Here is a 12,404-nt window from a genome sequence, read left to right as displayed (position 1 = left end):
GATGTGTCATGTTATTAATATGTTTACCCTACATTTTTGAAAACTAATCAGATTCATGTTCCTTACCATGCCCCGTCCAAAGACTACTTCACTGGTGGTGTGTACTTCCACCAGGAAGCACGCACAGGTCTGGATGTCTCTCCTAGTGTGACATTAGCACTATTGATGATTAGTGCTCAGATCTGATAATTCACTAGGGGTTACAATGGCAATAACTGACCAATTCTTTCTCATGTATTAGCTGCTTACTTCCCCAAATAGAAGCTTTCCTTCATCAACTATTTTGTAACTCGAGGAACAGTTTGTGTAGGAAAGGCAGAAAAAAAAAAAGCTTGACTATTTTTCTTTTTAAAATAAGTTAATGCATTTTCATTTTTCCCAGTTCCATTGAGATATAATTGACATATAACATTGTGTAAGTTTAAGGTGTACAATGTGATCATTTGATACACATATATATTTCAAAATTATTACCACAATAAGGTTAACAGTATTAACACATCAGTCACCTCACATAGTTACCATTATTATTTTTTGTGATGAAAACATGTAAGATCTACTCTCTTAGCAACTTTCCAGTCTACACTACAGTGTCGTTAACTATGATCACTATGTATAATGCTATACATTAGATCCCCAGAACTTATAACTGGAAGTTTTTACCCTTTGACCAATATCTCCCCATTTCCCCATCCCCATTTCTGGAAACCACTATTCTACTCTGTTTCTGAGTGGATTCTTTTATCAGTTTTCAAAAAAACTTGATTCTCTAGCATTCTCCATAGGTTTCAAAGAGATGATTTTTTGAGAATCGTTTTAGTCCACTGCAGTTACTATTTTTTTCCTTTTGAGTTATCTAAACTTTAGTACTTTTTTTGGTTTCTTTACTGTTCTTATTAATGCTAAAATTGTTCCATCTATATCTAACTGGAGCCTCTTGAAGTGGACTCCAATGTTGTTTTGTTCAACAGTAACAATCATTAATAGCTTCCTTACTTCCTTATATGACAGGCTGTCCCAGGCTTACCTTGAAAATTTCCTACCCAAAACCTCTAGTTAGCCTATTCTCCAAAAGCCCTGATTCCTTTAAAGGGAAGTGATATTTAGGGACCACAGTTTGGGTGCTGGGATGTTCAATGCTACTAGGTTGATTTTTTTTTCCCCTAAGGAAAAAATAATTTTATACCTGGAATTCAATATCCAGGCAAGCTCTTTTACTTATGAGGACAAATAATGATATTTTTTGACATGCAAGTATTCAGAAAATTCACTGATGAAAGTATTCATCCATTCACTATGGTTGGGAACTGAAAGGTTGTTGCTGAGCTGTGAAAGATGCCAGGATTCTTGGCCTCCAGAGGAGAAGAATTCTATTTGGAGCCAGTGATAAGGCTTGATCACTCAGAGCTTTTGTGTAATAAAGTTTTATTAAAGTATAAGAGAGATAGAGAAAGCTTCTGACATAGACAACAGAAGGTGGCAGAAAGAGTGCCTCCCTGCTAGTGTTTAGCTGGATGTTATATACCTGCTAGCAGCCTGCTAATTAAAGAAAGAGAATGTCTCAAAACTCAGAGACTGGCATCAAGTCCCTCACCCACAACATGCATTTTGAGATAACATTGGCACAAGATGAGTTGTCCTGGGCCATAAAATTATTGACATGAATCTTGAAGAAAGGCAGGTTTCCAAGCAAATACAGTCTCATTAACATAGCTTAAGAGAACATTTGCATGAGTAAAACATACTGATTTGTCAAGTCGTTTCTGAGTCTTAGGTGAACAGTCTTGAGGACAGAGTCTAGGGTAAATACATAGTTCATCAACATAGCTTCAGACAAACATTTCCATAAGAAAAATGCATTGGTTATCTCAAGATTTGAGAAAAGTTAAGTTCGGGTAGAACCAGGTGTCGTCATCAATTCAGTTCAGTCGCTCAGTCACGTCCGACTCTTTGCCACCCCATTGACTCCAGCACGCCAGGCTGCCTGTCCGTCACCAACTCCTGGAGCTTACTCAAACTCATGTCCATTGAGTCAGTGATGCCATCTCAAGGTCTGAGAAAGTTAAGTTCAGGTGGAACCAGGTGTTGTCATGGCAACACAGAATTTTAAAAAGAAATCTCTTTTTAAATTTGTATAGAGAAGGGGGAAAAAAAATCTAATGCAGGTTGTTTGTTTCCTCCTGCCGCTCAAGAGATAAAAAATGCCTGACACTTGCAGCCTATTTCCTCTCTTTGGAGACCCCTGGCCTTCCTGCCTATTACCCTCTCAGAGCCAGGTCAGAAATGAAAAGAATCACTGAAGAACGAAAAAGATTTGGAATGTAGGAAATAGCGGAGCCAGTCCATGAGAGAGAGCTCCCCAGACCAACAGCTACACACCAGTCCAATTTGAGCTAGAGGACAGGCAGCTTCAGGAAGGAGGTTTGTGTGGAACAAGGGGAAACCGACAGAGTGGAAACCATGACCACGTAGTCGGGCATGGGAGAGCAGAGCTGTGGGGAAAGGCAGGCCAGAATCTAAAAACAAACACTGACTGGGAACAGACAACTTGGGGCATGAAGTGAACTGTCTTAAGGCACAAATTGGACCAGGGAGGAACCAGGATCTTGCTCCCACTTTGAGTGTGTTTCCCAGCACAGTGCTCGAAGCAACAGGAAGACCACTCTACTTTTTCCATCAGCCAAATCGCGCACAAGCACATCTACCTGGTAGAGCCTAGCTTGAATCAAGACCCCCAGGAGTAAGGAAGTCTGGGAAATGAAGTTTTTAGCTTTCCAACCTCAGTGGTATGGAAAAACATACTAGACAGAGTGAGAAGGGGTATTTATGCCCGCTCACCATATCCTTACCCTTGGTCATCAATGGGGAACCCCCTAGAAAGTTGCTTGTGGGTCCCAGACTTTGTGGGGTGTGACTGACTGGTCCACAATGTTGAAATACGTCAGCCCTGCTGAGACCACGTGTGAAGTTCCATGCCAAACACCAGCAAATACTGCAGTTTCCATACATAGAAGGTTCTGGATCTGTTTGTGTATCTGAGAGACTTGGGATATCTCTTCTGGGAGGGTCATTGGGAAACTAAGGAACCCTAGAGAGGTCAGAACACATCTATTCTCCCACTGGACCATACTTACTTCATCCAGACATTCCTCCTAACGTTCTGGACCCTTGCAGGAGAATCACATGTAGATTCTTTCTTCTTCTTTTTTTTGTTTTTAATTGAGATAAAATTTACATCACCCTTATGGCAGAAAGTGAAGAGGAACTAAAAAGCCTCTTGATGAAAGTGAGAGAGGAGAGTGAAAAAGTTGGCTTAAAGCTCAACATTCAGAAAACTAAGATCATGGCATCTGGTCCCATCACTTCATGGCAAATAGATGGGGAAACAGTGGAAACAGTGTCAGACGTTATTTGTTTGGGCTCCAAAATCACTGCAGATGGTGATTGCAGCCATGAAATTAAAAGACGCTTACTCCTTGGATGGAAAGTTATGACCAACCTAGATAGCATATTAAAAAACAGAGACAACTGTTTGCCAACAAAGGTCTGTCTAGTCAAGGTTATGGTTTTTCCAGTGTCATGTATGGATGTGAGAGTTGGTTGGTGAAGAAAGCTGAGCGCCGCAGAATTGATGCTTTTGAACTGTGGTGTTGGAGAAGACTCTTGAGAGTCCCTTAGACTGCAAGGAGATCCAACCAGTCCATCCTAAAGGAGATCAGTCCTGGGTGTTCACTGGAAGGACTAATGTTGAAGCTGAAATTCCAATACTTTGGCCACCTGATGTGAAGTGTTGACTCATTGGAAAAGAGCCTGATGCTGGGAAGGATTGGGGGCAGGAGGAGAAGGGGACGACAGAGGATGAGATGGCTGGATGGCATCGCCGACTCGATGGACATGAGTTTGGGTAGACTCTGGGAGTTGGTGATGGACAGGGAGGCCTGGCGTGCTATGATTCATGGGGTCGCAGAGTCGGACACGACTGAGCGACTGAACTGACTGACTGAACCATTTTGAAGTGAACAGCTCAGCAGCATTCAGCATGTTCACCATGTTGTGCACCACCCCCTCCATCCAGTTTTAAGCATCTTTATCACTTGGAAAGGAAACCCCATACCCGTTAAGCTGTCACTCCTGGTTCCCCCTCCCAACCCGCGGCAATCACCAATCTACTCTCTCCATAGGTTTGCCTATTCTGGATATTTAAACAGAATTTAATAACTGCTTAAATATTTAAATTAATTCCATATAAACAGAATTATACAACATGTGACCACAGTCACTTGGTCATGTCACTTAGTACAATGTTCTCAAAGCTTATCCACATTGTAGTATGTATCAGCACCTTCTTCTTTTCTGAGGCAGGGTAATATTCCATTGTGTGTATAGACCATACTTTAGTTATCCATTCATTTGTTGATGTGGACTGTTTCCACCTTTTGACTATTGTCAATAGTGCTGCTGTGGACACTCAAGTACAAGTATTTATGTGAGTCCCTGTTTCAGATCTTTTTGGGTAAATTCTAGGAGTGGAATTGCTGGGTCACATGGTAATTCTGTTTAACTTGTTGCAGGACCACCAAACTGTATTCCAACACAGCTGTACCATTTTACATTCCCATCAGAAACTTGTGCACGTTCTAATTTCTCCATATCCTCACCAACACGCATTCTTTTCCTTTAAAAAACTATAGCTATCCTAGTAGGTGTGGGCAGATTCTTAATAAGCATTGATAAACAGAGTGCAGGCATAAGAGTTTCCTGTCAACAAAGCAAAACGGATGAGGAAAATTTGACCAGGGTCATGAATCAATTCACATTTTTTTGGATACATTTCTCGATGGGACTAAATTTTATCCCACTGATCTGAAGAAGATTATTACCTAAGACCTACCTCTGCCTTGATGCCAGTGTGACAAGAAAAAAAATGGTACACATTTTGGATGAAATGCCCAGTGAACTAATAGGTTTGTAGGGAAATAAGGATTTGATTTTTTTCCTTCCCTAATTCTGACCAAGCAGAACCTTGCCCTTGGCAAAGGCTGGAACCCATCATTTAGATTAGAGGGCTTAAGAATTTTCTTAAGCCTCTTCTTTCTTTCTTAAGACAGAAAGTCTTCCCTAGTGCTTGTCAACCTGCTTGACTTGAATTATTTCTCCAAGATAGGAAGCCCTTTGCTTTGGGTATATGAACTGGAAACAAGTGTGTTCACCATCCTGCTATAATTTAACACAGTGCTGGAGTTTCCATGCAAGAGAAAAGGTGATATAAGATTTGCAATGGAAGAGATAAAAATGTCATTATTCTTAGATAACATGATCCGGAAAAATATAAGAACCCATTGGTAAAATATTAGAACTTATAGAAGAGGTGATACAACCTACAAATATCAGCAGTGTTTCCCTGCGGTTGCATTTGTTATTGCAATCCAGCAATCCTAGTAAGTGGTATTTCTATGCACTTGGAAGGAATGATGTCAATTCTCCCCAAATTCATCTGCAAATTCAATGCAATTTTAATAAAATTTTCAGCTGAGGTTTTTGAGAGCCTTGATAAATTTCTGTGAGAGAGGAAGAGTAAAGAGGGAGCAACTTACCCTACCAATAGGAGGAAAGCACAGACTATTCAACAGATGATATTAGGGCAATTGGCTGATGATACTGGATCCCTGCTTAACCTCATATCAAGAAGTGCATGCCAAGTACATTAAAGACCTGAATATAAAAGTAAAGCCATAATATTAGCAGAACAAAATGTACGTGATATCTTTGTGACCTCAGGGTAGGAAATAACAAAACTCCAATATCATAGCCATGAGACAAAAAAAAGAGATGAATTTGATTGCTTCAAATTTTATAAATTTGTACTATGAAGGATTCTAGAGATAAACTTAGATATCAGAGGGGAAAAATATTTGCAATGTCTAAAATACTCGAGGAACTCCTGCAAATAATAATAATAATAAAGACAGCAGTCTAATGGGGAAGTATGGATTTTGAAAATTTGTCCTGTACAGAACCGATTTTGTTTTCTGGCTTGATGACACATTTCATAAAATCTGGAAAATTCTTAGACAATACTGTATAACATGGCCTTCCCATCATTCTGTTTTCTTCTTCTGAATTCCTATGAGAATCTTGGATTAAATTGTATTTTGATCTATACCTCGCTCAAGGTACAAAAATCCACCCAAATAGATCATATATTTAACATAAAACCTAAAACCATGAAGCTTCTGATAAAACATAGGAAAAAATTTTCTTTTTTTTTCCTTTTTGGCCACAGCACAATGCATGCAGGATCTTAGTTCCCCAACCAGGGATAAAACCCATGCCCCCTGCAGTGGAAGCACAGAGCTTTTCAACCACTGGACTGTCAGGGAAGTCCCTGGAGGAGAAAATTGTCTGAACAATTGGTTAGGCAAAGGTCTTTTTAGATAGAAGATCCATAAAAGAAAAAATGATAAATTAAGCTTTAGTAAAATCAAGAAATTCAAAAGACGTTGTTAAGAAGATGATAAAACTGGGAGAAAATATTTACAAGTCACATATCTGATACAGGAGTTCTATCTAGAAACATAGTTCAATTAAATAAAAAGTCCCAACAATAAAAATAATCTGACAGCAGAATGATAATAAATAATTCAGTTCATAAGTATATGAACTAATTAAATGTATTATACACCAAATACAGTCCTTTTCAATTTAAATGATTGCAATTAATAAAAATGGAAATATTCAATTAACTCAGCAGCTGTTCTCTACTGTTTTGCATTATATTCACAGCCTGTAAGCACTGAATTCTGCTGACTGTATATTCCAGTAGTGAACGTAAAGGTTTACTGATTATCTCTAATAATTCAACTATGCATTTCAACTTTTAAAAAAGAACTCTGAAAGTTCAATAATAAGAAAACAAAGAACCTCAATTTTTAAAAATGGGCAAAAGATTTGGACACTTCACTGAAGCAGTTATATGGATGGTAATTAGTCACATGAATGTAATTAGGAAACTCAGCATTACCAATCATTAGGAAAATACAATTTTTTTTTTTTGCTGCATGCAGCATGCAACATCCCTTTTCCCCAACCAAGGATTGAATCTGTGACCCCCTCCTGCAATGCTGTGAGCCCCACTGCAATGGAAGCATGGCATCTTAACCACTGGACCACCTGGGAGTTCCCAGGAAAACACAAATTTAAGCCATGATAGGATACTACCACACCTACGAAAATGGCTATAACTAAACAGAGTGACTATAGATAATGCTGGCAAGCATGTGGAGCTACTTAAACTCTCATACATCAATGGCGGGAATGTAAAACAGTCTGTTTGGCAGTTTCTTAAAATGTTAAATATATATCTACCATATAACTCAGTTCTTCAACTCCTAGGTATTTACATAAGATGAATGAAGTGAAACCCACCCAAATGTCCAGTAACAGGTGGATGAGTAAACAAGGAATGGTTTGTTCATGTGGTGGAATACATCTTGGGAATAAAAATGGAATATAGTATTGATACATTCAACAACACTGATGAACCTTAAAATAATTGTTACCTTCAAGATGCCATTAAAAAAGGCGTATGATTCCATTTATGTAAAATTCAAAAGTTCTCAAAAATGCAGACTCATCTATAGCAACTGAAAGATTAACGACTGCTTGGGAATTTGTGGGAGTGGGGCTAGGGATAAGTAAGAAGTATGGATTATAAAGGAGCATGAGGAAACTTTGGGGGCTCTTATCTGTTCATTATCTTGATGTGATATAAATGATAAGTGAAAGCCACTCAGATGTGTCCTACTCTTTTCGACCCCATGGACTATACAGTCCATGGAATTCTCCAGGACAGAATACTGGAGTGGGTAGCCTTTCCCCTTTCCAAGGGATCTTCCCAACCCAGAGATCGAACCCGGTCTCCCGCACTGCAGGTGGATTCTTTACCAGCTGAGCCACAAGGGAAGCCCAAGAATACTGGAGTGGGTAGCCTATCCCTTCTCCAGCAGATCTTCCCAACCCAGGAATCAAACCGGGGTCTACTGCATTGCAAGTGGATTCTTTCCCAACTGAGATATCTTGATGTGGTGATGGTTTTATAGGTATATCAAGTGCCCAAACTTATGAAATTGTATAGTTTGTACACATTCAATACACTGTATGTCACTTCTACCTCAATAAAACTGTACCTCTGCTGCCTGAACAGAATGGCTACCTTCCAGCTTTGTTGTTAGAATCAAATAAGTAGAAACTCGTATAACAGCTCTTGGCCTGTTGGTGGTAAGGGCTCAAAATGTGTTATTTCTTACTGATGTTATCAATACAAACATGGAGGCTCAGAGGAAAGTTTTAAGAAACGAATTCCTTACTAAGCAGGCAATATTACCACCTACATAGAAAGGGGGAAAGTACAGAAATCGAATGACTTGCAAGTAAAAGTAAAATTTCTTAGTTTTTCTGAAATCCATTTTTTCTATTCTTTAAAAGTGAAATTTTAGCTTAAAAAAGTCAAAAAATCCTATTGACAGCCAAGCCAATTCTAGTTCTAATTTCAGTGTTAAATAGGATGCTTGCAATGTAATTTCTCCAAATTCTCTATAATTCCCATTTTACGTTGGTTTAAATTGCCTGGAGAATTCCATTAACAGAAGAGCCTAGTGGGGTCACAAAGAGTCGGACACGACTGAGTGACTAACACGCTCACTTTCACCTTCAAATCCTTTGGAATCGCCTGGGAAATTTTCCCAGGAAAACAAGTTTGTGAGAGAGAACCAAGTAAGTAGCTTTTCTTGGCACAGAGGATATTACTGTTCAACATTAATAATTGAGTACTTATATTTCCTTAGATAAGCTCGTGTCTGAGCGATAACCCAATTCCTGCAACCCCAGAAAACACAGTACATAGAATACTTCCCACCAATCTGCAAGCCCCTCTACCACGTGGTAAAGTGTTAAATACCCTGTCTGTCTTAGGTGGGTTCTCTGACTCCTCATGATCCTTTAGAATTTTTTCTTTATAGTAAAATGTCAGCAATACACGCGCCTAACGGTTCAGGACCGTCATCTCTGGAAGAATGTGAGATACTTTTTCCCCTACCTTCATTTGTGTGCATTTGTATTTACCTTCGATTTTCGCGCATTGCGTCTTAACATTTGCCCCCTCCCTTCTTTTTCATTCATGTTTTTAAAAATTGCTTGGCTGGGCTAATTAACTTTTTCATCTGTGTTGTTAAATCTCTCCCTCGCTGGCGGCTGCGAGGAGGCTCCTCATCTCCAGGTGGGGCTGAAGGGTGACGCAGAGGAGTTGGGGCGGGGGCGACGCAGGGGGCGGTTAGAGGGGGAGGGGCCGGGGAAGGGGGTGAGGAGAGGCGGGGGTGAGGAGAGGAGGGACGGGCGACTCGTGAGTGAGGGTGACGTTGGGGGCGCGGGGCGGGCCGGGCCCGCACAGGCCCCGCCCATAACGGGCGGAGCCTCCCGAGGGCCTCTGGTGCTTGGCGTCGGGCTCTGCGCGCAAGCGCGCGTCGGTTCCGGGCGGGGCGTAACTGTGGTCTCCGGCCTGTCCCGAGGCGGGGGCGCGTTGAGGTCGGCTGCCTGGTGAGCGGGGGTGGCCGGAGGCCGCGGAAAGGGGCACGGGTTGGGGGCAGAGGCACTGCCGCCTGGGCCGCGTCCCTGACTCGGGAGACCCCCTGAGGGCCGCGTTCGGGGAAGAGGCCGCGCCGGCTGCGGCGTCTCCATCCTCCTAACCGCCGAGGCGGCCCGAGCGCGGCCCAGAGGACTGAGCGACTGACCCCCAGCCGGCCCCCGCATCCCGGCGAGGTGCGACGAGCTCCGACGCTGCCCGGCGTGGCCTCTTCGCGGCGCGCGGCCTTCAGGCCCAAATACGGGTCCGTGTGCCCTAGACTGGAGGCGGCGGTGGTTTGAATCCCGGGTTTCCCTTGTTGTTCAGTCGCTAAGTCGTACCCGACTCTTTAGGACCCCACGAACTGCAGCACGCCAGGCGGTTCCCCTGGTTTCCTTAGATCTGTGGTCCATTGCCTCTCGCTGCGCTGTCCGGCAGCCGTCCGGGGCCGGGGGCGCTCCAGCCGCGGCCGGCCCGCCGTTGTGGAGGCGCGGCCGGAGTCTCCGGTAGCTGTGTGATCTGAGAGGCAGGCCCCGAGGTAGCTTCCCGCTGAAGTGAATCAGTCTCCTAGGCTCTGTTGGAACAAGGCATCTGTACCGAGGTCAGAAGGAGGGGGCTCCGGGAACCTCACCGGGAAAAAACCCCTGCCTTCCACCCTCGGACCCGAACCCCATCCGAGCTCCAGGAAAGCAGCGGCAGAAACCCAGAAAAGGAGCGTGTTGCTCAGGGGAAGAGAGAAGGGAGCTGGGGACAGGGACGGAAGGCATGAGCAATGTGGCCGGGGTGGTGGGGTGCTGGGCCATTCTCTCCTCCTTTCATTCCCCACTACTCCTTTCCAGAAGCTGGTCAGCTTTGTAACCATGTCCGGCATCTGGAGTTGTGTTTTTCTGTTGTTCCTGTTCTTAGAAAAGTTGTTGCTTTTCTGTTGTTACTCCTCTCAATGAAGAGTAGCAGTAGTTCCCGGAGGGTTTGCCAGGATTGTGTATTTTTGTCTCATTTGACAGAAAGGAAAAAAAAAAGCTTGAATGGAGAATTGACTAGTGAAGAATCAGTAAGAGGCACATGGAAGTCCTGGCGTGTGCTTTCCACACGATCACACAGAAACATATTTCCTTAAAAAAAAAAAATCCTTTTGAAAAACAGCAAGTTAGAAGAAACAGTTTATTTGGTTTTTTTTTTTTTGAAGATGAGTATTTTTAATTTTTCTTATCAAAAGGTCACATGATAAATATTTGAAAATTCTGGCAAAGCTACATCAATATTAATAATTTACTACGTATTATGCTGCTGCTGCTGCTAAGTCGCTTCAGTCGTGTCTGACTCTGTGCAATCCCATAGACAGCAGCCCACCAGGCTCCTCCGTCCCTGGGATTCTCCAGGCAAGAATACTGGGGTGGGTTGCCATTTCCTTCTCCAAGGCATGCATGCATGCTAAGTTGCTTCAGTCGTGTCCGACTCTGTGCGACCCTGTGGACACAAGCCCACCAGGCTCCTCTGTCCACAGGATTCTTTAGGCAAGAATACTGGAGTGGGTTGCCATTTCCTTCTCCTTTTTTTTTTTTTTAAACAAAACAAAACACCTAAGTTTAAGGCCCCTATCCCTTTTTTCAAAACTAAGAGGATTCTGACTCAAGGGTTAATATCTTGGTAGTAAAACAGTTACACAGCCTTTAGGTTTTCTCCCCTGCAATATCAGTTTTATCAAAGACATCGTATTTTGAGACAATATCATTTGCTTAATAATTCTGCTTTAGATGTTTCTGTGTTAATGGGTAGGGTTGTAAGTAGTTAAAGCAGTAAGGGAACGTTGCAGATTTAAGGAGTCACTAAGGGGTAGCTGTTAGCCTTCCTCTCCTTCTCCAGGATCACAGTTACCCAGCTGGTGTGTGGAGCATCAAGGAGCTCTCATCCTGCTGCCTCTTCCTCCTCTTCCAGGAATGCCTTCCCAGGTTTGGACAGTCTTCCAAGAACAACAGAAAATGAGCAAATGCCAGGTGAAGTGTTTCTCTTCTCTGTTCCTATTTTGTTTTCCAGTGGATTTCCTGGCCTTCTATTAGTGTGTTCATATATTAAGATGGAAAAGTAGAAACGGATAAAAAGCTACCAGAATGGGGTTCATCCTGTCCTTCCTGCCCCTCACCTCATCCTGGGTCTAGGCTCTACTACCTTTAAGATGTCATCATTTCTTTTTTTTTTTAATTTTATTTTTTAGTATTTTATTCATGCATTTATTTTTGGCTGTGCTGGGTCTTCGTTGCTGCACAGGCTTTTTCTTTAGTTGCGGCAAGTGGGAGCTCCTTTAGTCGAGGTGTGCAGGCTTCTTATTACAGTGGCTTCTTTTGTTTCAGAGCATGGGCTCTAGGGCACGAGGGCTCAATAGTTGCAGCTTCTGGGCTCTAGAGCATAGACCCAATACTTGTGGTGCATGGGCTCAGCTGCTCCATGGCATGTGGGATCCTCCCAGATCAGGGATCAAACCCATATCCTCTGCATTGGCTGGTGGACTCTCCACCACTGGGCACCAGGGAAGCTCCTTGTTGCTGTTTAATGTAAACATTACAGCTGCAACAGAGATTGCATGCGTGTCTTCACTGGCTCCTCATTGTCTTCAGTAGCCACACCTCCCACCTGTGGAGGCATAAGATACCCCAGTGCTTGCTTCTCTCCTGGGAAGAAGACAGTAGATTGGTTACATTTAAACATTTAATGAAAGAAAGATAAGCTTATCATTATTGTGTGAATTAAGAGAATGTATATATTACTTCAATGCTAGGAAAGAAGGCAAAAG

General features: G+C 42.6%; 1 protein-coding gene across 2 annotated transcripts in view; it reads left to right on the top strand.

The window, feature by feature from the left end:
* Positions 1-9,520: 9,520 nt before the first annotated feature.
* The window catches only part of SPDYE4 (speedy/RINGO cell cycle regulator family member E4), a 43,195-nt gene continuing 40,311 nt past the window's right edge, over positions 9,521-12,404 (top strand). Inside the window, exons 1-2 of one of the 2 annotated variants that reach the window (XR_014072223.1) lie at positions 9,521-9,591; positions 11,480-11,610. The gene's annotated coding sequence lies outside the window, so the exon portion shown is untranslated. The remainder of the gene's footprint in view (positions 9,592-11,479; positions 11,611-12,404) is intronic. The other variant, XM_081552905.1, reaches the window with a different exon arrangement.

The sequence above is a fragment of the Giraffa tippelskirchi genome, chromosome 13 (assembly GCF_054371585.1).
Source record: "Giraffa tippelskirchi isolate mGirTip1 chromosome 13, T2T-mGirTip1v1.2.pri, whole genome shotgun sequence".
In the NCBI taxonomy this organism is placed as follows: domain Eukaryota; kingdom Metazoa; phylum Chordata; class Mammalia; order Artiodactyla; family Giraffidae; genus Giraffa; species Giraffa tippelskirchi.
Note: the sequence above shows the minus strand (reverse complement) of the source record. Positions and strands in the feature narration are given on the sequence as shown.